The sequence below is a fragment of the Ovis canadensis genome, chromosome 2, assembly GCF_042477335.2.
Source record: "Ovis canadensis isolate MfBH-ARS-UI-01 breed Bighorn chromosome 2, ARS-UI_OviCan_v2, whole genome shotgun sequence".
NCBI classification, from domain to species: domain Eukaryota; kingdom Metazoa; phylum Chordata; class Mammalia; order Artiodactyla; family Bovidae; genus Ovis; species Ovis canadensis.
In genome coordinates, this window is record NC_091246.1 from 38015318 (window position 1) to 38042436 (window position 27119).

The window sequence follows — 27119 nt, forward strand, 5'->3', positions numbered from 1 at the left end:
CCAGCTTCAGCTTCCAGGGCTTTGGGAAAAGGGCAGGTTTGTTTTTAGGGATTTCAGTCAGAAGGGTGAAAGAAAATTGCAAGCATTAGTTTGGAGAATTTTAATCAGATATTAGAGAAAACTAGAATTTAAGATCCAGTCCAGTTTGCTAGAACCTCATATCCACAAAGATTGTTATAATTTTCTACTGAAACAATCTTTTGCTGTACAATCACCCCCATTTCTAGAAAATATAATCACAGAAAAGCAAATTTGTTCACAAAACAAGTTTGGGCTCGCAAAACTTGACCTGATTATTTACATAAGAGCAGCAAGAATAGCAATTGAGCATGTAGGTGCTTTTAAAATCTGCTTTGTTAGAACTTTCATAAGGAATCTCAGATTGGACTTTTAAAAGACTTTCAAGGCTAGGAAGCCAAACCAAGAACTCATTGTCAGAGTTCACATGCATATCTATACATTTGGGTTAATTCCTCTCTTCTCAAAGTCCCCCCCCCCCCCCCCCCGAAATATACTGAGATTCCTGGGACTGGTAGGAAGTGATCTTCCTTACTCACTTGGTAAGGCTGGAAAACCTAAAGTCAAGGAACCAGGAAGTTTCTTAGAAGGGGCTTAATGGCTCAGATGGTAAAGCAGAGCCTGGCAAGGTATAGTCCATGGGGTCACAAAGAGTCGGACACAACTGAGCAACTTCACTTTCACTTTCACTGTAAAGTCAAGCTTACTTCCTTAAAGCTGTCTGGTCATATCTTATTCTACGTACATCATTCTCCAATTTGATATCCTAGTCAAGCCTTAGTAATATAACTGTTTCCAACTGTGTCCTGTCACAAGAACAACAGATTCTTCTACAACTTATGCAAATAGCTATATTGCTGTGAAAATAAGAATACACATTAAGAGTATGAATTCTGGAGGGATCAGATAGGGAGAAAAGATAAATGCTTCAATTCTGTTTATGAAGGTATACTAAACCAAACTGCAGTAAGTCATAGATAGCTTAAGAGAAAAAAGCTTAAGAGAAAAGAGCTTTCTTAAATCTAGAAAACAAAGCATGAAAGAACTAGCAAAATTTCAAACAAAAAGTAATACAAACTGTAGCTGTGCTCATCAGTTTATTCAGTCCCCTATGATTAAATCTTATTTTGCTTGATCTTGAGCTACCAGTTTTATGACTCATTCTGTTTTTCCATTACAGTTTTGGAAATTCTGACCCAGTTTAATGATATGATCTTAAAGTTATTGGAAACTGGTATCCTAGCATACTTATAAGTCCTTTCCATGAATCTGAAGACAAAGAGTTTTTGCATCATAGGTACTTGCAAAAGCTTTCAGGAAACATCAGAGTAAAACAATAACTGTCTGTGACTGACAAAATGACCGTGGTTAAAAACTTGATGAAAGTTCATTTAAGAATAACTGACAAGGAAATTTGGTTATTTCTGCGTTGTACACAGTTTAGGATGATAACTAGAGTTATGACTGATAACATTGTATGAGGATGTATCAGATTCTAGGAATTTCATATACTTTCTGGAACACACAATAATAATATACATCCTTACAAATATAACTTAGGAGGGTTAAACATTACTTCCTTAAAAAAAGAGAAGAACTCTATTTTGTACTGGCATATAGCCAATTAATATGTTGTGAGTTTCAGATGAACAGCAAAAGGACTGAGCCATACACATACATGTATCCTGCTGCTTCTGCTAAATCGCTTCAGTTGTGTCCGACTCTGTGCGACCCCATAGATGGCAGCCTACCAGCCTCCCCCATCCTGGGATTCTCCAGGCAAGAACACTGGAGTGGGTTGCCATTTCCTTCTCCAATGCATGCATGCATGCTAAGTCGCTTCAGTCATGTCTGACTGTGTGACCCTATGGACAGCAGCCCACCAGGCTCCTCTGACCATGGGATTCTCTAGGCAAGAATACTAGCTCGCCCTCTGTTGTCCCCTTCTCCTCCTGACTTTAATCTTTCCTAGCATCAGAGTCTTTTCTAATGACTCGGCTCTTCACATCTGGTGCCCAAAGTATTGGAGCTTCAGTTTAAGCACCAGTCCTTCCAATGAATATTCAGGGCTGATTTCCTTTAGGATTGACTGGTTTGATTTCCTTGCAGTCCAAGGAACTCTCAAGAGTCTTCTCTAGCATCACAGTTCAGAATTTCACATGATGTACTCTGCATATAAGTTAAATAATCGGGCGCCCTCTGGGAAATCCCAAAGTTAGTTCAAGGTCAAAAAGACTTCATTTAGAATTTGGTTTTTGGTACATTTTCCAAACTTTTTAAGAGATTGAAAAGATGCAAGAATACACAGAGAAAATGTACAAAAATGACCCAGATAATCATGATGGTGTGGTCACTCACCTAAAGCCAGACATCCTGTAATCTGAAGTCAAGTGGGTCTTAGAAAACATTACTACAGACAAAGCTAGTGGACTGGAAAAGGTCAGTTTTCGTTCCAATCCCAAAGAAGGGCAGTGCCAAAGAATGTACAAGCTACTATACAGTTGCAGTCATTTCACTTGCTAGTAATGTTATGCTCAAAATCCTTCAAGCTAGACTTCAGCAGCATGTGAACCGAGAACTTCCAGATGTGCAGGCTGAGTTTAGAAAAGGCAGAGGAACCAGAGATCAAATTGCTAAGATCTGTTGGATCATAGAGAAAGCAAGGGAATTTCAGAAAAACATCTAATTACGCATCATTGACTAACTAAAGCATTTGTTTGTGTGGATCACAACAAACTGTGGAAAATTCTTAAAGAGATGGGACTACCAGGCCATCTTACCTGCCTTCTGAGAAACTTGTATGTAGGTCAAGAAGCAACAGTTAGAACCTTACATGGAAGAACAGACTGGTTCCATATTGGAAAAGGAGTATTTCCCAATACAAGGCTGCATTTTTTAACTTATATGCAGAGTACATTATGCAAAATGCTAGGCTGGATGAATCACAAGCTAGAATCAAGATTGCTGGGAGAAATATCAACAACCTCAGATATGCAGATGATACCATTCTAATGGCAGAAAACGAAGAACTAAAGAGTCTCTTGATGAAGGTGAAAGAGGAGAGTGAAAAAGCTAACTTAAAACTCAAAATTCAAAAAACTAAGATCATGGCATCCAGTCCCATCACTTCATGGCAAATAGATGGGGAAAAAGTCAAAACAGTGACATATTTTATTTCCTTGGGCTCCAAAATCACTGCATATGGTGACAGCAACCATGAAATTAAAAGACACTTGCTCCTTGGAAGGAGAGCTACGACCAACCTAGACGGCGTATTAAAAAGCAAAGACCTCACTTTAACGACAAAAGTCCATATAGTCAAAGCTGTGGTTTTTCCAGAAGTCATGTATGGATGTGAGAGTTGGACCATAAAGAAGGCTGAGCACTGAAGAACTGATGCCTTTGAATCGTGGAGAAGACTCTTGATTCCCTTGGACTGCAAGGAGATCAAAGCAGTCAATCCTAAAGGAAATCTACACTAAATATTCATTGAAAGGACTGATGCTGGAGTTGAAGTTCCAATACTTTAGCCATCTGATTTGAAGAGCTGACTCACTGAAAGGACCCTGATGCTGGGAAAGATTGAAGGCAAAAGAAGAAGAGGGCAGCAGAGAATGAGATGGTTAGATAGCATTACCAACTTAGTGGACATGAGTTTGAGCCAACTCTGGGAGACAGTGAAGGACAGGGAAGCCTGACGTACTGGAGTTCATGGGTTGCAAAAAGTCAGGCACGACTTAGTGACTGAATTATAAAAACAAGTTTTTTCAAAAATATCAAAAGATTTCAAAACACTTGGTTAACTAGTAGCATAGGTCACTGTGAAATAACACTTAGTTATCCATTTAACCAAAAATGACAAAGCTCTCAAAGGCAAATATGGAAATTATATAGTAGTAAAAAGAAATTCAGCTCTTTTAACATAGAAGATTTGCTTTTCTTTTCCTTTTACTTGTGTTGAGGCATAGCTGATTTATAATATTATGTAAATTTCATGTGTACAACATAGTAATTCACAAATTTTAAAGGTTATACTCCATTTACAATTATTTTAAAATATTGGCCATATTTCCTATGCTATACAATGTATCCTTGTAACATTTATTTTACATATAGTGGTTTGTACCTCTTAACCCTCTACCCCTATTATGTTCTGCCCCCCTTTCCCTAACTCCAACTGGTAATCACTAGTTTGGTCTCTAATGTGTGAGCCTGTTTCTTTTTTTGTTGTATTCACTAGTATTTTTCAGATTCCACAAATAAGTGATAACACAGTAGCTGGAGAAGACTTATTTCCTTAAGTAATCAAAGATCTGACAAAACAACATGAATCATAAGAAATTATTTCCTTTACAATGTTCACACATAATTACAGCAGTGTTAATTATATTGATTATATTGTACATTACATCTCTAGTATTTGTTTCTCTTATAATTGGAAGTTTATACCTTCTGATTGAAAGGGAAGTAGCTCAGTCATGTCTGACTCTTTGCAACCCCATGGACTGTAGCCTACCAGGCTCCTCCCTCCATGGGATTCTCCAGGCAAGAATACTGGAGTGGGTTGCCATTTCCATCTCCAGGGAATCTTCCCGACTCAGGGATTGAACCTGGGTCTCCCACATTGTAGGCAGATGCTTTAACCTCTGAGCCACCAGGGAAGTATACCTTCTGATTACTTTCCTCCAATTCCACCTCTCTCCTCCTTTATTCTTGTCTTTCTCATTCTGGAACAACCAGTTATTCTATTTTAGGACAAAATCACTCTCATTTTTTTCTTAACAAAAATATGTCTCCATACCTCATAATTTTTCTTACTTAAAATCATACCCTACATGCCTTGTATACTTGGCATAGTTTTTGTTCCTACTGCTTTTAATTATATGCATTAATTAGAATTCTTAACTCTTGAAAAGTGAAAGTAAAAGGGAAGTCCAACTCTTTGTGACCCCAAGGACTATAGCCTATCAGGCTCCTCCACCCATGGGATTTTCCAGGCAAGAGTGCTGGAGTGGATTGCCATTTCCTTCTCCAGGGGATCTTCCCGACCCAGGAATCGAACCCGGGTCTCCTGCATTGTGGGCAGACGCTTTACCATCTGAGCCACCAGGCTTAGAGACTTTAATTTCTAGTAAAAACTAAGAAAAGCAATTGGAACTGTCTGTCACACCAACATTCCAGAGGTGGCAAACTTGTGACTATGTCATTTCATAACATCCAGAATCATAGGCTTCCACGTTGTACAATTTTTTAATGTAGCAAAAGGATGCTTACTATTAGAACCAATTTTTTTCTGTTTATAATTAGAGACCAAAAGTGAGCAAACTTAGGCTTTCTTGTTTTCTATGTGTAAAAATCAAGCATTTTATTTATATAGCAAGAAAGCACTCATTTATTCTCTATTTAAATAGCATACTTGAGATTTAAAATCATATTTGGCAATGTACTGCAGGATGCTAAAAAGACTTCATCCATATTGCTTTGGATTTCCTGACATCTTGTTATATGTTTTCCATCATCCATTGAAACAGTTAGTTCAGCTTCCTTAACCTGAACTGGACACTTTAAGGATGTAAAAGCTACACTTACGTTTAGTAAAGTTTCAGAATATTATTTTATTTAGAAATTATCTAGATATTCAGTGGACATTTCAAGCGACCAAAAAGATTTTGGAAGCTATTATAAACTACTTTATATTTTATAAGACATAATTGTTGAAAAGTTCATTTAAAATTTATTTTTAAAATTTTATTTATTTAAAAAATTTTTGGCTGTGCTGGGTCTTTGTCGCTGCATGATGGCTTTCTCTAGTTTCGACGAGCAGGGTCTGTTCTTCGTTGTATTGTGCCAGGCTTCTCGTTGCGGTAATTTCTGTTGTGGTGGCGCACAGGCTCTAGGTGCCTGGGCTTCAGAAGTTGCGGCACATGAGCTTAGTAGCTGGGCTTCTGGGCTCTAGAGCGTGGGCTTAGTGGTTGCGGTGCATGGTCTTAGTTGCTCCGAGGTATGTGGAATCTTTGCAGACCAGGGATCAAAACTGTGTCCCCTGCATTGGCAAGCAGATTCTTATCCACTGTACCGAGGAAGTCTGAAAAGTTAATTTATAAACTTTTATTTCATCTACATTTAGTTAATTCCTTTGTTCTTAACAATTATGTTTGGATAAGTGGTGACAATTTCATGAGATATTATACAAGTTAAATTATTTTAAATTATGTTTCTTCCTGACTAGTAAACCCAGGTAGAACAAAAGTTGTATATATGTATAACATTTGATACTAACATCCCTGAAGACATGCCTATTTTTGTTTCATTAAACCAGTAATATTCTTATTTGCCAAAGATTACCTGCCACGTGAACTTGAAAAACACTGGGTTTCTATATTTCTCTGAGAGAATATTTAATTTATATAAGTATTTATTTTCCTTTAAGTCAATTAAATAGAGTTCTTTTACTAATTGGGGCTGCCCTGGTGGCTCAGTGGTAAAGAATCTGCCTGCCAATGCAGGAGATGTGGGTTTGATCTCTGGGTCGGGAAGACGCCCTGCAGGAGGACATGGAGATTCATTCCAGTATTCTCGCCTGGGAAATCCCAGGGACAGAGAAGCCTCGTGGGCCATAGTCCATAGGGTTGCAAAGAGTGGGACACAACTTACTGACTAAACAGTATAGGCATACATAAACACACAAGACAAACACAAACTGAAATCTTACAGCTTTTATCTTAAAATTTTAGCCATATGTTAGGTGTATTAATTCACAAAAGAACAGTTGGATCCAAATTGTGTTTCTGGCAGATTAATAGGTTGATTACCCACTACTTGGCTAAGGTTTTCACTTGTATTCAAGGAGAAGACTTTTAAGAAATTTCACTTTCTCAGATTCCAAAAGCTCCTAGTTCCTTTTCCATAGTTGCTTTGAGGGGTGTTTGAACCCCTTGAAAGCCCCTGATGTGGGGTAAGGGACCTTAAGTTCAAGTGTCTGTAGGGAGTTGAGGGGCCAAAGTGGGAAGGAAAAGGTCTGGTAGGGTGGACAGAGGGCTGGAAGAGGTAGGCGTTTGATGGGGCTTAGTATAGGATTCAAAGGAGCTGAATGGAAGATGCAAGGTGGCAAAAGAAGGAAGGAGGAGCAGAGAGAATATGGAAAGGAAGGGGTCTTAGAGGAGTCAGTTTGGTGAGATCCTAAGTTTTCCCAATGAAGTTTCAAATTATCTGCAGCAAAATCATGCTGACAAAAAGGAAGTGGAGAGATTTCCCTGGTGGCCCACTGGCTCAGAATCTGCTACCAGTGCAGGAGACACGGGTTCAATCCCTGGTTCGGGTACTAAGATCCCAAGTGCCGCAAGTCAACTAAGTCCACATGCCACAACTACTGAGCCCGTGTACCGCAACTACTGAAGCCCGTACACCTAGAGCTTGTGCTCTGCAACAAGAGGAGCTACCGAAATGAGAAGCCTGCGCACTGCAACTAGAGAGTAGCCCCTGCTCTTTGAAACTAGAGAAAGCCGGCACACAGCAATGAAGACCCAGTGCAGCCAAAAATAAATAAAGAAATAAAAAAAACTTTTTTAAAAAAGGAAGCGGACAAAATTGGTGGAATGTAATCAGCAGAGCTTTGAGAAGAGGGTTTCAGTTGATTGGAAAGTCCCGGGAAGAACACTGTCAAATAGAGAGGACAGAGAAGTCTTAAAAAACAAAAACAAAAACAACTTCTATCAGGCTCTGAATATCAGCTTCCAATTAGGAAGGGCATCTTCTGACCATTGTTTAATCACTAAGTCGTGTCTGATTCTTTGCGACCCCATGAACTGTAGCCCACCAGGCTCTTCTGTCCATGGAATTTCCCAGGCAAGAGTACTAGAGTGGGTTGCCATTTCCTTCTCTAGGGGATCTTCCCTACCCAGGGACTGAACCCTCGTCTCGTGCATTGGCAGGTGGATTCCTTTACCACTGAGCCACCTGGGAAGCACCTTCTGACCATAGAGTTCTTTTTTTAAAAATTCTTTCAATATGTTATTTTATCACATTTCAGCAAGTACAAACAGCAAATATTTCTGGCAATATTGAGCTGCTTTTTAAAAATTATCTCTCTACCTTTTCTTTCAAACCAAATATAACTACCAAGTGACTCGAAACCAGACCTTTCACGACTTAACTACGGACATGAGAGCTGTCCCGAAAAAGGGTGCAAAATGTGCAGCTCCCCTAAGACCCAGAAATACAAAGATCGCTGAAAGAAAAAAAGGCTTACCTCCCCTGCAAGCTGGCAATAGTCCGTAGGAGGAGAGCTGCAAATGGGGTGTGGCCCACATTCCTGTTTGGCTACATTCTTGGCGCCCCCCAACCTGATTGTTGAGCCACCTGTACACACAAGAACCAACAGCCTGCTTTCAAGCTGAGGTCTCAGGACACAACATGAGACAAATAAAAAAGTAATAGCTGTTTCCAGGAGGGAAAGGATAGATAACCAAAGTGTTGTGTTAGTTGTTCAGTTATGTCCGACTCTTTGCACCCCCATGGACTGTAGCCAGCCTGCCAGGCTCCTCTGTCATGGAATTCTCCTGGCAAGAAAATACTGGAATGGGTTGCCATGCCCTCCTTCAGGGGATCTTTCTGATCAAAGTGTACCCCAAAAACAAAATTCATAAGCGTCACAATTCAGAGAACTAATTCTTTTGTGGGGTGGGGCTAGGCTGGATCTTAGTTGAGGAATATAGGATCTTTAGTTGTGGCATGAGAGCTCTAGTTCCCTTTCTAGGGATCAAACCTGAGTTCCCTGTGTTGCAAAGAGGAGTCTTAACCACTGGGCAACCAGGGAAGTCCCAAAGAACTCAGTAGTGTTTTTCTCCTGCTAATTTGAAATTGGAAAGGAAGGGCCTACATAAAATTTTGCCTTTCTCTCTTGACTGAGCCATACAGAGAGTTCCAGGAACACTGACTTTGGGATGAAGTCTTACCCATCTGCCAATGTTCCTAGGATTCCATCTGAGGAGGGTGGCTCAGTGGTCCCTTCTCATCCCCAGAAACTGTAGAAGAGGGAAAATAATTTTCTCTGTACCCGTCTGAATTCCTGTCTGAGACTCGTAATAGAACACAGATAAACAAGAGCAAAGCAGACAGAAGTTTGTTAATCTGTCTCTCTCATACATACATGGGAGATACCCAAGGTAAAAATAAATAAAATTTCCTAAGGTGGCTTAGGAATTCAGGATTAAATGCCATCTTAATAGGGAAAGGTGAAGGGTTGGAGGGCAGGGGATGTAGGCCTTAGAGGAGTGAAAGTGTGCTAAGTCACTTCATTCATGTCTGACTCTTTGTGACCCCAGGGACTATAGCCCGATAGGCGCCTCTGTCCATGGGATTCTCCAGGCAAGAATACTGGAGTGGGCTGCCATGCCCTCCTCCAGAAGATCTTCCCAACCCAAGGATCTAACCTGTGACCTGGGGATCAAACCGGAGTCTCTTACATTTTCTGTATTGTCAGGTGGGTGCTTTACTACTAATGCCACCTGGGAAGCCAGCTTCACAGCACCATTCAAAGATTTTAGATCAAGCATTCCAGCAGGACTACTGTCACACAGCCTGGCATGGCCAGAGGTGCCCACCTCTTAAGCAGGCATCTGCTGTCAGGATCAGCCCTTGCAGGAACTGGAGACTGATTGCACCTGGAAGCGGGGGGGCCCTGCCACCTGACACACCTCACCCTAGCCCTTGACCCTGCGAGCACTTAAGCTGGGAGAGTCACTGACTCATGATGAAAATCAGACATTTAGGCCTCTTGTAAAACAAAGTTCCGTCTAGGGGAGTGTATTCGTTTCCCCAGGTTGCCATAACAAAGTCTCACAAACCAGGCGACTTAGAACAGAAGAAATCTATTTTCTCACAGTTCTGGAGGCTAGAAGTGTGGAATCAAGATGAGGGTGAGATTAGCTCCCTTTGAGGTTCTGAGGGAGAATTCATTCCCTTGTTTCCCCCGGTGGCCTGCAATCCTGGCACTCCTCGGCTCGTAGGTGGGTGATCGCTACCCTCTCTGCCTCCGTCTTAAAGTGGCTTCTCCCTGTGTCTTTCTGTCTTCACGTGACTGCCTCCTTCTAAAGACATCAGTCAGATTAGTGGCCAATCTTACTCTAGTATGAACTCATCTTAACTGATTACATCTGCAATGACCCTATTTCCAAATACGGTCACATTCTTGGGGTTAGGAATTCCACTTACAAAAAAAAATTATTTACTTCTTTATTTTTCTGCATCAGGTCTTAGTTTCAGCATATGGGCTTTTTCACTGTGGTACACAGACTCTCTAGTTGTGGTGCGTGGGCTTAATTGCTCTGAGGCATGTGGGATCTTAGTTCCCTGACCAGGGATCAAACTTGCATCCTTTACACTGCAAGGCAGATTCTTAACTACTGGACCACCAGGAAAGTCCCGGAACTTCCACTTGCTATTAATTAATTTATTTATTGCGACAAGATGACACAAATGAACCCATAATAGGGCAAAAAAAAAAAAATAATTTTATTTTACATCAGTTTTGAGAGCTGCTTCGTTCTAAGTATCCTTATTTCTGTTTGGAGCAAGGATCACAACCTGGTGATTCAGGGCCAAATTTGGCTTCCAGGAGTGGGTCAGTGTCTCCACCATTCCCTAGTATGTTAAGCTGGCCACTTCACAAATTTGCTTACCTGAGTGGTCCTTGAAGGCATCTGCATATGTGACCCTTGGATTAGAGCTTGCTGTCTCAGTGTGCCTTCATGATTTACCATCTTAGCATCAGAATTACCCTGGGAAACAGAACAAATGTGTTCCCATTTCGATGACCAGGACACAGAGGCTCAGAAAGCAAAGGGGATCTGCCTCGATCACACAGTTGGAAGTAGTGGAGCTGAGTCTCCCACCCAAGTCTCCAGCCACCCTGATGGGGCTTGTACCTGATCAGGACATCTCCACGTTTCCAAAGCTCTAAGGCTGCAGTGGGCTCTCAAGACCTGCCCTCTGCCCCATTTCTTCAGCTAGATTTTCAGAGTAGCAAATGCCACTAGCATTTTGAGTCACAGAGACTTTTTAAATAGCAGGCACATTCCTGGAGGAAAACCTTTGCAGATGTTCCTCTGAGAGAGAAGAAAGTATAATAATATGCTGTCTGAGTTAAGGGCAGGCTGGTTTTGAGCTTGGTTAAAATTTTCCTTCTCCAAATATGCAAGAAAAAGGAGTGAAAGGGACTACTCCTTCTTTTCTCTTATTCTGGAATTCCTATTAAATAGGATGGCAAACATTTTGGACCCACCCTCCAGGCTTCCTAACCTTTCTTTTTCTTTTTTCCCCCATATGCCAACATGGTATTTTAAAATTAAAGATCCAGATGAGGAACAACCTTTGAGGGAAGGTCTTACTTAGGGGTCAAGCCCCTCCAACCAGCACCCCCCCACACACACCCCTTTGAAGGCATTGGCTTCTTGGAGGGAGTGTTCTTCAACTTGCTTTTTGGTTGCTCTTTTGAGAACTGGATATTTGTTCTGGGTCCTCCTAGAAATATGCACTTACAGATGTAAGGAAATGGAATGAAATTGCTTGGCATTTCCTTTTGCTTGGTATTTTGAAATTTCATCGTAATTAATCCAGGTGTTGCTGCTGTTGTTCGGTCACTAAGTCATGTCTGACTTTTTGCAACCCAGTGGACTGCAGCACGCCAGGCTTCCCTGTCCTTCACTATCTCCTGGAGCTTGCTCAAACTCACATCCATTGAGTCAGTGATGCCATCCAGCCATCTCATTCTCTGTCGCCCCCTTCTCCTCCTGCCCTTAATCTTTCCCAGCATCAGGGTCTTTTCCAATGAGTAGGCTCTTCGCAACAGTTGGTCAAAGTATTGGAGCTTCAGCTTCAGCATCATCAGTCTTTCCAATGAATATTCAGGGTTGATTTCCTTTAGGATTGATTGGTTTGATCTCTTTGCTGTCCAAGGGACTCTTAAGAGTCTTCTCCAGCACCACAGAAGTTCGAAAGCATCAATCTTTCAGCGTTCAGCCTTCCTTACGGTCCAACTCTAACATCCATACATGACTACTGGAAAACCATAGCTTTGACTATATGAAACTTTGTTTGTAAAGTGATGTCTCCGCTTTTTAATACATCATTTAGGTTTGTCATAGCTTTCCTTCCAAGGAGTAAGCGTCTTTTAATTTCATGGCTGTAGTCATCGTCCACAGTGACTTTGGAGTCCAAGAAAATAAAATCTGTCACTGTTTCGACTTTCCCCCCATCTATTTGCCATAAAGTGATGGGACCAAATATCATGATCTTAGTTTCCTGAATATTGAGTTGACAGAATCCAAGTGTAGGTCTTTTTTAAAAAAAGTTATTCTTGGTGCTCAGTGGGCCATTTCACTGTGAAAGCTTATTCCTTTCTTCACTTCTAGGAAACAATATGTCATTGCTTTCTTTTTTAATTTTTCCCCTTCCATTCCCTCTGTTCTCCCTTTCTGAAATCCCTATAAAATAGGATGGTAGAATCTCTGGATCCATCCTCCATGGATTCCCCACTTTTTTTCTATGCCAACATGAGGTGTTTTTTATTAAGTAATAAAAATAACTAAATGAAATCCTCTAAGTCCCTTTAAGACTCAGCCTTGCTGTGTGCACAGTAGGTGCTGAATAAACATGACCTCCTTCATTCTCAGCACCTATATCAACAACCACATTATTATCAACAGTAACATTTATTGGCTCCTTATTGTGTGAAGGCAGTGAGCAAAGTACTTGACACAGAACCTTATTTAATTCCCAGAAACCTATGAAGTAGGTATAATTATTGTTTCCATCTTACAAATGAGAACACTGAAAGCCATTAAGCAGAGAGTTTGGCAAACTACTGGCAGTGAAACAAACTGACCTCTGTCTTCTAACTTTTATTATTATTAGCTGCACCATGGGGCTTGTGGGATCTTAGTTCCCTGACCAGTGATCGAAACCAGGCCCTGGCATTGAAAGCGCCAAGTCCTAACCACTGGACTGCCAGGGAATTTCTATCTAACTTTTCTTTTATACTGACCATCTCTGTTCTTTTGAACTGCATTTTGGGAGAATTTTTTCATTTGATCTTTCAACTTTGTTATTCACCCTTTAGCAATATCTATTTTGTGATTAGTCCATTGAATTTTTATTTGGAAAACTGAGTTCTTAGATTTCCAAAATCTCCAGTTGATTTTTTTTAATATATGAAATATCCTTTCACATTTCTTGTGAACCTATTAATTGCACTGAATCTGAAGTCCTGTTCTTTAGTATTTGTTAATTCTGCTTATTTAGTATTTGTTTGGCTGCTTCAGGTCCTAGTTCCATCACTCAGGATCATTGATCTTTGTTGCAGCATGCAGGATCTTTAGTTGTGGCATGCAAACTCCTAGTTCCCGAATGAAGGATCTAATTCTCTAGCCAGGGATCAAACCTGGACCCCTTGCATTGGGAGCTCAGAATCTCACTCACTGGACCAGCAGGGAAGTCCCTAATTCTGTTTCTTGATGTTAGTTTTTCTGATAGTGGATTGTGATGGTCCTATTTCATTATCCTGACTTTATTCAAATGTGTAGTTTTCTAGATATTTGTCCATGTCTTTATTGTGCATTCTTATTTTTGTCTGTTTTGTTTACTGAGCCCCCATGTAGTAACTTTGTGGGAGGAGTGGAGTGTGTTGGTTGGAAATAGATGAGGTGGGTGTAGGTAAGAAAGAAGAGGACCTGTCTTGTCTTTTGGGTATGACAATCCTCTACCCTTTCTGGACTTTAGCTATTTGGAACAAGACCTTACCTCGGGCCAAAGAACCTGGTTTGAGGTGAATCTCCCCCATAGCTTGGTGATCAGTATAGGTGTGAGGATAAGGAAGGGAGAAATTTCATTAGATACTTCAAATGCAGTTTCCAAATTAACAATCCCAAGGAATGGCCCAGGTTCCAGTAACACAGAAATTTTGAAATTCAAGTTCTTTCTTAACATTTCTCCTTTTGTGCCAGACTTCTTTGCATGATTTTTTTTTAAAACCAGTGTCAATTTGTTCTTTATTATCTGCCTTTGGTATTGAACTTAGAATGGTCTTCTCTACTCCCTTCCACTTCAAAATGATATTAATAAATATTCATCTATCTTCTTCTTTTACTATTTTGATGATTTTATATTTTACATTCAAAGGTTTCAGCCATCTGGAATTTATTCTAATGTCAGCCATGACTCGGAGCTCTAACTTAATTTTTTTCCCTAATGGTGAGCAAGTTGTACCCACCATGCCTTTGGCCTTTTAAAAGGCAGCTCAACTCCCAGAGCTCCATAAAAGCCTAAGAGTTAAGAATAGAAAAGCTAGGACTGTAACTCAGTCAGATCCTAATCTCTGCTGCATCACCACTCACTCTGGGACTCTGGCAGCACTCTGTTCTCCTTAGGGAAAAAGCTCTGGCCAATGATGTAAGGCCAAGAGGGCTGAGGCAGTGAGAGGAGGATTTGCAAAGAACCCTCTGGAGGAGGTTAACAGAGGCTATGTCCCTGCCACCAGGCATGGCCTTATGAAAAACAGTTGGTCAACCTTGAAACTGTTGCAAGTGGCCCCAAGCTCTCCTCCTTAACTGTATTCTCTTTCTTTAAACCCTTTGTCCTTTCTTGACTCCAAGCCCAGTTCATGCTGCTCCTCTGTGAAGCTTAGGTGCTCCTTGTCCTGGACCTCACTGCATTTGGCACTAATGCAACCTTTGCCATTGTTTATTGACACGTCAATGAGTTAACAAATAAACTAAGTTCCCAGGTTCAAAGGATGCTGCCTGCCATGTACAGGAGACAAAACCCCAAACACCAGAAGATAGATGTGGCCACCTCTGTAATGTTTGCTGGGGCTCCAACCGTTCGTGGTACCGTGGTTGGTACTGTGGAATGGCTGTGACTCTGATCAGGCCGCCAGAAGCTAAGGAGGCCATTCTATTTGACGAGTGTCAGATCCTGGAGAGAGCAGGAAGAGTCAACTTTCTCTCTTTCCTCGGGGAGCTGATAACTTATGTGTAAGTGTGTAGAGGGAATCTTGGAAGAAACTTCAGGAAAGAAAGAATCAAGCCCAACAAAGCCTCCTAAGAGAATAAGGGATAAAGGTGAGTTGGAGAATGCTCCTTCATCTATAAAAAATGTGCACCAGTGGTTCTTGTGTGCTGACTGTGTGTGAGGCTCCAAACTCTTAACACACTATGTCTCATTTGATCCCCGTGAACCCAGGTGGCATTTTGTTGATGGGAGGTGAGATGACTTAACTATGATCACCACGAGGGGGCCACAACCAGAAATCCAGGTGAGGAGGGGGTTAACTTCAGAGAGGAGAAGGACCCACCCTTGGCTGTTTGTACTTCTTCTCCTTCTCCTTCTGCTTGGAAGTACCTGGTGGGGCTGAACAGAATTTTCAGTCTTGTTCTCTGGGCCTTTGAACTGCAGTTTCCTCTGCCTATATTGCCCTTCACAGCACTTTTCCTCTGGTGAAATTTCAGCCTTCTTTGAGAGGCCAGCCTCCCATGTCCTGGCCCCGGTAGGGCCTCCTGCTCCTCCTCCGCCCCTTCCTGGAGCCCCTTCCTGGAGCCCTTCAGGCACGGTCCAGCCTGATTGTAGTTCATGAAGTACATGTCTCCCCTAGGCCTGCCTCCCTGCAGGCTGCCCTCACTGAGGACAGACTAACTCTTTTTGGTCTTTCCAGGGTCTAATATAGGGCCTGGCATGTATGCTTGTTGAATAAGTGCAGGCAGAAAACCAACACTTTTTTGAGCCATGTCAATGCATCAGTTTCAGAGCTTGTTCCTTTTTATCCCTCTAAATCCTCCCCTGAAGATTATGTGAAACTTAGCTGAGAACCACAAAAATGCTCATTCCTTTGAATTGTCTTTTGCGCTATTTCCTTGGGAATTATCCTTCCCCTGCCCCGCCCCTAAAAGATATTTTACACTTTGAGACTTAACAAAGAGAAAATTTCTTAAAATATACATGTATTACAAAATTTATCATCGCACCCCTTTTCAAATGCACAGTTCAGTAGTGTTTAGTATGTTCACAATGTTGTGCAATATATCAGATGAACTTTTGCATTTTGCAAAATTGAAACTATACCCATTAAACAACTCCTCTTTCCCTACTCCTCTCAGCCCCTGGAAACAACCATTACACATGTCTCTATTAATTTGACTACTCTGGGTACCTCATGTAAGTGAAGTCATTCCGGATTTGTGACTGGCTTATTTCACTTAGCATAGTATCTTCGAGGTTCATTCATGTCATATCATAGCATATGTCAGAGTTTCCTTCATTTTAAAGACTGAAGAATATTCCGTTCAGATGTAGCTTTTAGTTTGTTTCTTTATTTAATTTTCAACTTTTCTATTGCTTTTCAGTCTCAGATTTTGCTATTACTTTCTCGTTTCACTGCATTATGATTAGAGAATGTTAACTATATTCATCCTACTTTGAAATGTACTGAGATTTTGTTCATTTGTTTTTATCAGCCTGTCATGTGGTCATTTGTTAATGATCAACAGGCACTAACAAGAGTATATTCTAGGTTTTCAAGGTATGAAGCTTGATGTCTTTTAATTTGATCTATCTTACTAATTCAACAAATCAAGTCCTCATATCCTTCCTTATTGTGTGATTTATTGATCATAGACTAAGAGAGGTAAGTGAGAATTTTCTACTATTACTATATTTCTGTCCATGTCTCCAGGTACTTCCTCTTTTTTTGCATTATAAATTCTGATACTTTATTTTTGGTGCATAAATATTTATGACAGATCTTCACTGTGACTGTCAGCCTTTATCATTACAACATTTTCTCCTGCGGCTTGTTTTCTGATTTTCTGTGAGTTCAGCTGTGTCTGATATTAAAATCATAACTCTTTTTTGTTGTTGTTGTTACTTGTATTTGCATGTGTGATGTTTATTCTGTTTTCTATTTTTTCCTTCTCTTCTACTTTCAGTCTGTCTGAGGAGCACTATTTTAGATATGTCTCTTACACATGGCACTAGCTAGGTTTTATTTTGTGATTTCATGAGCTGCTTCTAAAGAGTGGGGTGATCAGGTCAAAGTTAAAGAAAGCTTTTAAAGCTCTTCATCCTCATGGCCAAATAATTTTTTCACTGGTTGGACTGCTTTGTCCTGTTACCAGCATTTAGAAGCAAGCCATCTCCCCACAATTATCAGCATGACTATTACACTGCTGCTTAAATATTTAATAGGTGAAAATGGGACCTCATTGTTCTTTCATGCTTTTCTTGGCTTCATCTAATTCTACTTTAAGTAAATAAAGATGGAAGAAAAAAAGAAGTTAAAATGAAACATTCCTTTTCAGATATCTTCAGTGAGATTAAAATGAGTGGTGGTATTTCTTATTCCAGATTTCCATGACATTGGACCAATCTTCCACGGGCTCCTCAGCTCAGGCCTTGGATCTTTGCAGGAGAAAACTGTCCAGGTTTCTTTCTCATAGCCCTACACCATGCTTTCTTCCCTCTGAAGTGAACAGGCAAAATAACAGAATAGGAAGATACTGGGTCTGAAGCTAGATTGAATAGCTTCATTGCTATCTGCCATATTGCCAGATTGCAATAGCTAGATTGAAGCTAGATTGAATAAATCTCAGCTCCATCTCTGCTGTTTACTAGCTGCGTGTTCTATGGAAGTTCCTCAATCTCTCTGTAACTTGGTTTCCTGAGGTAATAATTCTTAAGGGTAACAATGACTATAACAGTAAATATAGTAACACCTGTTGGGGTTGTTGTGCAGAATAGTTAATTTATGCAAAACACCCAGACAGGATTGCTGTTGGCTCTTCCTCTGGAAAACACACGGCTTACACTTCAACTACGGTGGTTTTGGTGGAAGCATTTCCTTCTTCCAAGACCCTGCTCTCTTAGCCATTGCATTCAGTCTTAGGCCAGGGGCAGGCTCCTCACAAGAACAGAGCCAATCACAGTCTTTTCCTGGGAACTAAAACTGGGACATGAGAAAAGAAGCCTTTGGTGCCTTTCTGATAGGGAAACTCCCACGGTGTGAGACCCAGGTTCCTGGCAGCCATGTTTCCAGCCTGTGAGGGGAGCTTGGCTTTGAGAGTGAGGCTAACTGACCAGTGGAGAAAAGTTGACATTAGAAATGAAAAGAGATGGACATTATTGGAACCCTTACTTTTGGCTGTCTTCAAAGGCACCTTATGAGCCAATAAATACCCATTTTCTCTAAGATTGCCCTCATTGAGTTTGTCACTTGGAATCAAAAGAGTCTGAGTATATTTCTTAAGGCACCTTAGGACAGTATAGATCATGAAGTCTCCTGTCTGTCCACCTCTCTGAGAAGCCCTCCCTAAGACATACACACACACACACACACACACACACACACATATTCGTGCACACACACTCATGGCAATTCTAGATATGAACTGGTATTCTTTCTTCGCCTGTGCTGCCCACTCAGACCTTAGCTTCTCTATACACACCAGAGACCACTGTGCTCATGCCTGGCCTAAGGAACTGCACTTGCTAAACAGGATGTTATCCCGGAAATCTGTGCCCTTCTCTGTAGGCCCCTTGTTCTTTTTTTTCACTGCCCTATTCAGTAACTTCGCAAATATCTAATGAGCACCTGCCAAGAACCATGTCAGGCCTGGGGCCCCAGAGAGGCAGCAGACAGTTCCTGCTGTCAAGGAGCTGCAGGCCATGGGGGCCATCAGGCTGTCAGAAGACAGCTCCAAGAGAGACGGCGGGGTGAGTGTGGAGCAGATGTTTCTGCCAAGTGCTGCAGGAGCTCAGAGGGGGCTCTGTCACTGGCTGCCGAGGATTGTCTACTGAGACTCTGTCTATCTGCCTCCAGCTTCTGCCCACCCCAGCCCACCCTGCCTACTGCCACCAAAATGTCTCCCCCAACAGCTCAGTTCAGACTGCCTCTGCCCCCTTCCCAGGCTTAAGCCCACAAGCCTTAGCCTGGCAAGACCCTAATCCGGATATTACCTCAACCTATTTTCTCAGCCATGTTGTCCCCTGGTCCTCAGGAAACTTACCCATGCCCGGTCACTCACCTTCATCACATATGTCTGTGTTTCCCCACCTTGGTGTCTCTGCTTGCCCTGCTCCCTCTGTCTCCCATCCCTGCAAGTCCCAGGTATACATACCTTCCAAGGTGAGGGATGGCAAATGTGTGCCATGTGCCTGCTCTGATCATCTGGCTGTGTTGCCGTGTTGAGAAGGATTCTGTGGACATATCTGTTTTCAGTAAAAGAGTAAGGGATCAGGGACTTCCCTGGTGGTCCAGTGGCTAAGACTCCAAACTCCCAATGCAGGGGGTCTGGGTTTGATTCCTGGTCAGGGAACTATATTCCACATGCCACAACTAAGACCTGGCACAGTCAAATAAGCAATTTTTTTTTTTTAAGAAAGAGTAAGGGATCAGTCAGCAAAATCAGCCATTGGCACCAAATTGGGTGTGTGCTGTGGCTGGTGATCAGGGAGAGGTGGAGGGTTGGAGGGAGTGGGTGGTGATGAACAGCACTCTTGGGCTGCAAGAGCATTTTGGTCTAGGTTGAGGTCTTATGGATTGCCCCACCCCCATGAAGACTTCCTTGCTCCTTCAAGTGAAATTAACCTCTTTCTCTTCTGAATTTTTATAGCCTTCTCTCTGTGCCTCAGTGACAACACAGATTGCTGCTATCTTTTTATGGTACCTCTGTGTTGTTTTTTTTTTTGAGGAGACAGATGGTACCCTATAGAGTATGGTACAAGGGAGAGATTCAAAACACATTAACCAAACAGATGGAAACCTGGTTGGTTCCACATGATGGAACTGTGTGGAACACTAAGATAGATATACAAAGAGCCGCAAGGGGCCTGCACCATGCGGTCGGCCTTCCCCATAGCCTTGGGCAGACCTGGGGACTGTTACAGCTCCGTTCTGACTCCTGAACCAATGTCCCACCCTGCTGCTTCTGCCTGACCTGTCACCTGCTATCTTCCCGGGCACCTGTGACCACTGAGGTCTGAGCTCCCAGCTTCTCTAATTCATCCCTTGACTCAGTAAACCAGGGTTGATGCTTCCTCGGCATCCTTCTCTTCCTGTGCTTGCTGTTAGGGGCCCAGGGACGATGTCCTGCCTTCAATCTGATCACAGGCTGGGAGAGAGTGGGGCAGAGGTGGTGGAAGGATGGAGACCCAAGTCACAGGATTCAAGAAGTGATGTGGGTCCTAAGATAGGAGCAGAGAGGGTGCTGAGGAGGGATAATAGTGGCTTCTGGGGTGGGGTGGAGTGAGGGTGGAAGTTCTTGACACACCCATACCCATCAAATTTCCTCTTCCTCCACGTTCTGCAGCACGTCATGGCTGGGTTGCCTGATTGTCACTGCAAGCTCTGTGTCCCCCAGTTCCCAGGGGGCCTGTAAAGATGGAGTGAGGAAACATTTAAACAGCCTCAGAGCCGCCCACCTCTCCCTGTCCCACAGAAACACTCAGACCTCAGCAGCCCAGCCCTAATGACCACTCCAGGCCTGAGAGCTTCCAGCCACTCCTGGACTCTCTTGAATCTCCTTAGCTGCTGTTCACACCTGGGATTCTGGGCCCAGGTAACCATCTGCCTGTCCCTAAATTATTCTCGGGGCTCCAGGATGACTAGCAGATTCACTCAGGCTGCCCTATCCCTCTGTTGCTCGGGGACTCTGGTGCCACCCCTGGCACCTCCCTCACCCTTTTACCCACTCCCCTCCCTGCTTCCCACTCCACACACGTTTCGGCTGGAGACCCAGCTGCAGAGCCGTGCAGCCCTGTTGGCAGGAGATGTGCTGGCTTGAGAGCTGCCTGGAGGGGAACGTGGCAGATCACATTTCTTCAGCTCGTGCCAAATATTATTCAGACGCAGCTTTTCAGACAGACACAAATTGCTCATCCAATAAACACAGAAGGGCTAATCCCAAGACATTTATCAGAGTGGAGAAAGATGAGAGAAAAGGGAGACACACAAGAGGCCTTTGAAAGCTGGCCTGGTGTGGCTGGCCTGAGGGGAGGTGGGGAGACCTGCAGGCACTCCCAGGCTTTTCTCCTTAGAGGACCCGAAATCCAGCGCCAGGGCATTGGGGTTTGCTTTCTCTGTGACACACAAAGCCAGGGCTGGTGTGTACACGTCCCAGAACAGAGTGGAGGAAATGAACGCAGGCCAGGGTGACTCTCTGGGCAGTTGCCCCCACCTCTAGTTGTCAGTGGTCGTGGGGATTAGCCGTCTGCAGGGACTCTGTCACTTCTCAACCATGCACACACAGTAAACTCTCAAGGTGTGCTGTGATTGCTGGCAAAGCTGTCAGGAGACAACACTCCTGGACTGGACTTTCTTATTTCTGGCTGACAGGTGTGAGACCACAGCTGCTGAGAAACAGGTTGATGTAGTCGGCCAACCACGATGGCAGTGGACTGGAGACACAGGGGACCTCCGTCAGTACCAGAGGGCTGGCCAAGCCTCTGAGGTCCTTTGCTCATCCCTTTCTGCCGTGCCTTCCAAAGGGCTCCTTGAGTGTTCCTCTTTAGGGATTCTGCCCAGAAATGAAAGAAAGCAGGCCCTCCTCTGACACCCCATCTTGGAAATCAGGGAGAGGAGGCCCAGGTGAAGTCTCTAGAGATAGCCTGGATCCTCCCACAGTCTATGCCATGCCACTGGGACTCTGGTGTGTGCCCAGGGAGAGGTGGGCATGTGCCCATTGGAGGGAGGAGGCATTAACTAGATCAGAGTGAGGGCACAGAAATAATTGCCAGCATTTATATAGTCGGGCAGTGTTCTTACTTTTCTCACAACACCATGGCACAGTAGATGTACTATTATTGATACCATTTTTCTGGTGAGGCACTGAGAGGTTAGCTAGCTTGTCTAAGCTCACCCACTTCCTGAATGAGAGGCTTTAGCATCTGTGCTCTTAACTTGCCATACTGCCTACAGTGATTTTCAGAAATCAGCTTCAGAAATGCCAGTTGTATGTAAGTACTTAAGAGAGTAGGGTTTGGAGGCTGGAGTCCCTAGACCTGGGATGGTGCCTCTGAGGCCCAATGTTAATGCAGGTTTCCACTGAGAACCTGGGGGGGTCTATAATTAGGCTGATTAACCCTCGTAGTTTTCCAAGAACTGAGAGAGGTCTTGGGATACTGATTTTCACTTTTAAAACTGGAATGGTGGTTCAGTGCTGAAGAATCCACCCGCCAAAGCAGGAGACCTGGGTTCAATCCCTGGGTTAGGAAGACCCCCTGGAGGAGAAAATGGCAACCCACTCCAGTATTCTTGCCGGGAGAATTCCATAGACAGAGGAGCCTGGCAGGCTATAATCCATGGGGTCACAAAGAGTCAGAAATGACTTAGCAACAGACTTTCATGTTCATGGGCAAGTAGGGTTAAGTTGACCATCCTGCCTGTAACATCAGGGCTGGTCTTGGATTGCTGTGCAACTTCAGGTCCAACCTGCAGGCCACCTTCCCCCTCACATTCCCAGACTAGGGAATAACAGAGTGGTGTGCTGACTGGGAAGAGGGGCAGAATAACAACCAGCTGGCAGCAGCTCTTCCCAGACACTTAGGAGGTGCTGTGCTGTGCTTAGTTGCTCAGTAGTGTCCGACTCTTTGAGACCCCACAGACTATAACCCACCAGGCTCCTCTGTCCATGTGGATTCTCCAAGCAAGAATTCTGGAGTGGGTTGCGATGCCCTCTTCCAGGGGATCTTCCCAACCCAGGGATCAAACCTAGGTCTCTTGAATTGCAGGCAGCTTCTTTACCACCTGAGCCACCAGGTAAGCCCAAACTTAGGAATTTCGGACTGTAATGACAGGCAGCAAAAAAGCAGGGACACCTCAGCCCTCAAAGCTTAGTGGGCACAGGTGTCTTCTGGCAAGGCCAGTCTTACACAATTAGGAAGACTGGGAAATTACCAGGGGAGGACTGACAGGCAGCCCAGGTGCCTCCCAAGGAAGCCAGGGGAAGCCCCTGCCCACCCGGCCTTCCAGGAGCAAGTTTCTATTCCTGAAACTTCATTCCTGCCAGGAATGGCCTCTCCTCTACCCACCTACCCAGTGACCCACATTGACCTGTGTGCCTAGGCTAAGCATCCCTTACCCTTCTCCCTCTCTAATTTTGTCCCTGCTTGGTACATGACCTATTTGTCAGTCTCTTTGATTGTAAAGTCTGAACTTCACTCATGCAATACCTGGAAGATTCCAAGAGGAGAATGGCACAGAATCCATGGGTAGAAATGCTATTGGGTCTCGGGAGGGACAAGAACAGGGCAAGAAGCCTCAGGAATGTAGGCAGTGCTCGCTCTTCACTTCTGGTCCCACTTCTCTTTGTGGTCTGTAAAATAGAAGACATTGCAAGAGTTCATCCAGCTGCTCAAAATAAATTTGTTTCCTGCCCAAATGAAGTCAATCCAAGACACTGAGAAAACTTCCAAGTGAGATTGCGCAATCCCTGTCAGGGGTTTTTGGAGGACGAGTGCAATATGAAGTCTGGAACATTGGTCATGTGCAAATGATTTTCCACTTTTGAAAAAGGATGGGTGGTGGTCGGTTTCTGTTACTTCAAACAGATCTAAGGGGGAAAAGGGAGGGGGGATTTGCCAGTTCAGATTACTGATGAGTCCAGGGCAGTCTGATACGGCCATGGCAGGGCACACTCCCACCTCCTTTTCGGCTTCAAGGGCAGGCTCTTTCCACATGGTAGTTTTAGGGGGTCGAATGGTGTACCCCCAAAATTCATGTCTACCCAAAACCTCAGAAAAGATCTTTTTTAAATAAATAATTTTATTTATTCATTTATTCTTGGCTGTGCTGGGTCTTTAACAAAGAATGGCTGTGTGGGCTTTTCTCTAGTTGTGGTGAGTCAGGGCTACACTCCAGTTGCAGTGTGCAGACTTCTCATGGCGATGGATTCTCTGGTGGAGAATGAGCTTTAGGCATGTGGGCTTCAGTAACTGTGGCACATGGGCTTAGCTGTTCTAAGGCATGTGGAACCTTCCCAGATCAGGGATCGAACCTGTGTCTCCTGCATTGGCAGGTGAATTATTTATCACTGAGCCACCCGGGAAGCCCTCAGAAAAGATCTTTTTTGGAAATAGGGTCTTTACATCTGCAATTGGTTAAGGCAAAGATGAGGTCATACTGGATTAAGGTTGGGCCCCTTTTTCTAGTGATTGGTGCCCTAATCAGAAGACAATACATCTGCAGAAGAGAGAGATACACACAGAGAAGGCCATATGGTAACAGAGATAGAGTGGAGGGACGCAACTAGAAGCCAAGGAAGGTCAAGGTTGCTGGAAGCCACTGAAGGTAAACGAGGCAAGGGAGGATATTCCCTAGAGCTTCTGAAAATGCTAGGGAAACATCCTGTGTTTGGACTGCTAGCTTTCAGAACTGTGAGAGAGGATATTTCTACTGTTTTCAGTTGCCAAGCATGTGGCAATTTGTCACAGGAGTCCTAGAAAACTAATACAATACCCTTGACAATTCCAGGTTGGCCACCCTAGAGGAAAGGAAGAGGCTTTTTCTCAACATTTACCAAAATTCTGGAGAGGAGGGGACCTTTGCTTCCTGAACAAATCACTGTGACTGGAGGTAAACAGCACTCTGTTTGGACTGATATGAATTCCACATTTACTGAGTGGACTGTGGTGAGGTTAGACTGTCCCAACCACGTGGGAAGAGTGGACATCTTTTACGAGAATGAGGAATGAATACAGGGGAGACAAAATTAACACCTGTCCATTACAGGGAGGAAAAGCTGATTCTACAAATCATGCTCTCATCTAAGGATAGATTTTTTAAAATAATTTTATCTATTTGCCTATGCTGGGTCTTTGTTGCTGCATGGCTTTTTCTCTAATTGTGGTGAGTGGGGGCCACTCTCCAGTGGAGCTTGGGCTTCTCATTTTGGTGGTTTCCCTTGTTGCAGAGAACTGGCTCTAGGGCACAAGGGCTTCAGTAGTTGAGTTGTGGCATGTGAGGTCAGTAGTTGCAGCTCCCAGGCTTTCGGACAGCAGGCTCAGTAGTTGTGGTGCACGGGCTTAGTTGCTCCACACATGTGGGATCTTCCTGGACCAGGGATTGAACTTGTGTCTCCTGCATTAGCAGGCAGATTCTTTACCACTGAGCCACCAGAGAAGCCTAGATGATAGTACAATCAAGAGGAAAAGTAATCTGCTAAATCACTGGAGTGAATCTATGTCACTACATTTGTTCATTCAGCATGCAAACCCCTTTCTAATTTTGGAGAAATTTTCTAACGATACCATTATAGTATTGTGCTTAGTCGCTCATGTCTGACTCTTTGCGACCCCACGAACTGTAGCCCAACAGGCTCCTCCATCCATGGGATTCTCCAGGCAACAATACTGGAGTGGGTTGCCACGCCCTCCTCCAGGGGATCTTCCCAACCCAGGGATTGAACCCGGGTCTCCCACATTGCAGGCAGATTCTTTACTGTCTGAGCCACCAGGGAAGCTGCCCTGGAAGACTTTCCTTTTTACTTCCTTGCAGCCAGGGGTCAATCATGTGAATTAGGCTCAGCCATTCCCACCAGGGACTTTTAATATTTAGGAGGTGAATTTAAGAGGTGGAGGTAGTGTAGGAAGTAGTCATGACAACAGCAGCAGCAGCTGACCCATCCTGAAGTGATGATGCTCAGTGTTTACCGGCAGTAACAGCTATGGCAGAGCAGTGGTGTAATTGATTGTCTATGCAGTCAAAAACACTGATTGGTACAAAGACTGTATTTTAAAAGTTCCAAGTTAACTTGTAGAGGGTGTTTCCATTGTTCCAGGGTTCTGTCTTCAGCTCTGTCTCTAACATGGACATCAAAAAGTGAAAGTTGTATTAGAAAGCATTGGTGAAAGTGTGGTATATGGGACTATGGGGGTGAGGGATAGTTCTGCTCTCTTTTGTTCCTAAGACCCCAGCTGGGATGTTGATTCAGACCCAGGTGCTGCTCTTTTATGGAGGAAAGTGACAGGCTAGAGTCTGGTTAAAGAAGAATGATCAGGACGGGGAAGGAACTCAACCGCAAAGCATGAAGAACAGTAGAAATGACAGATATGAGTCAACCTAGAGAGGAACTGCCTTTATGTTGGGAGAAGGCATATGTCTGACCTTTTAAATCTTTTTTCACTTTCTATTAAGTGAAAGAAGATTCAGTTTATTCTCTGTGGCTCCACGGAACATAGCTGGCATCACTGCTACTAGTGAGTTTCAGCTTAACTTGAGAAGGGTTTAGTAGTTGGGTCTGTGATATACACAGTGGAACAGGCTGGCTCATAACATAATGGGCTCTCTGACACTGGAGGTGTGCACACAAAACTGGATGAACTCTTAAGAGTGTATTGTGTGAGAAAATCCTATTTTGTGTGGATGAAAGAAGAGCTGGTGTCCTTCCAGTTTCTCTCCAGTTCTGAAATCTGACCAAATCCATAGGCCAGGTTGGGAAGGGCAGGAAGCTGGAGGTAGGAAGATCAGGGGAAATGCAAATTGTGAGTTGTTATTAAAAAAAAAAAAAAAAGGCATGGAGGATTGCATTATTCTCAGTTCCTCACCACTCCCTGTATTTCTCTAGAGACAGAATACATTTTCCTGTCCTGCTAATGTTGGGTTGGCCAAGTGATTTGCTTTGGCTCACAGTGTGAGTAGAAGTGACCATTCCAAGCATAGTCTCAAAGGGGGACTGGATTTTTTTACTCACTCATCTTGTGCTTTTGACATTACCATATGAAAATACATGCCCTTGGTAGGTAACACAGAATAGAGACTCATGGAGTAGACTCACCTAGCCAACCAACAGATCTCCAGCCTTAAGCAGAGCTGCCCTAACCAACCTATGGATACGTGAGAGAGAAATACATGCTTTATTGTTGTGAAAAGTGAAAGTGAAAGCTCTTCAGTCGTGTCCGACTCTTTGCAACCCCACGGAGTATACAGTCCATGGAATGCTCCAAGCCAGAATACTGGAGTGGGTAGCCATTACCTTCTCCAGGGGATCTTCCCAACCCAGGTATCGAACCCAGGTCTCCCACATTGCAGACAGATTCTTAACCAGCTGAGCCACCTACAG

At 43.5% G+C, this 27119-nt stretch overlaps 1 long non-coding RNA gene across 2 annotated transcripts in view; it reads right to left on the bottom strand.

Annotated features, from left to right (window-relative positions):
- Positions 1-5381: 5381 nt before the first annotated feature.
- LOC138433367 (uncharacterized) overlaps positions 5382-27119 on the bottom strand; it is a 31157-nt gene continuing 9419 nt past the window's right edge. Inside the window, exons 3-7 of one of the 2 annotated variants that reach the window (XR_011254283.1) lie at positions 23233-23375; positions 20340-20435; positions 19182-19272; positions 10698-10796; positions 5382-6103 (exon numbers count right to left, since the gene is read on the bottom strand). This is a non-coding gene — a long non-coding RNA (uncharacterized lncRNA). The remainder of the gene's footprint in view (positions 6104-10697; positions 10797-19181; positions 19273-20339; positions 20436-23232; positions 23376-27119) is intronic. The other variant, XR_011254284.1, reaches the window with a different exon arrangement.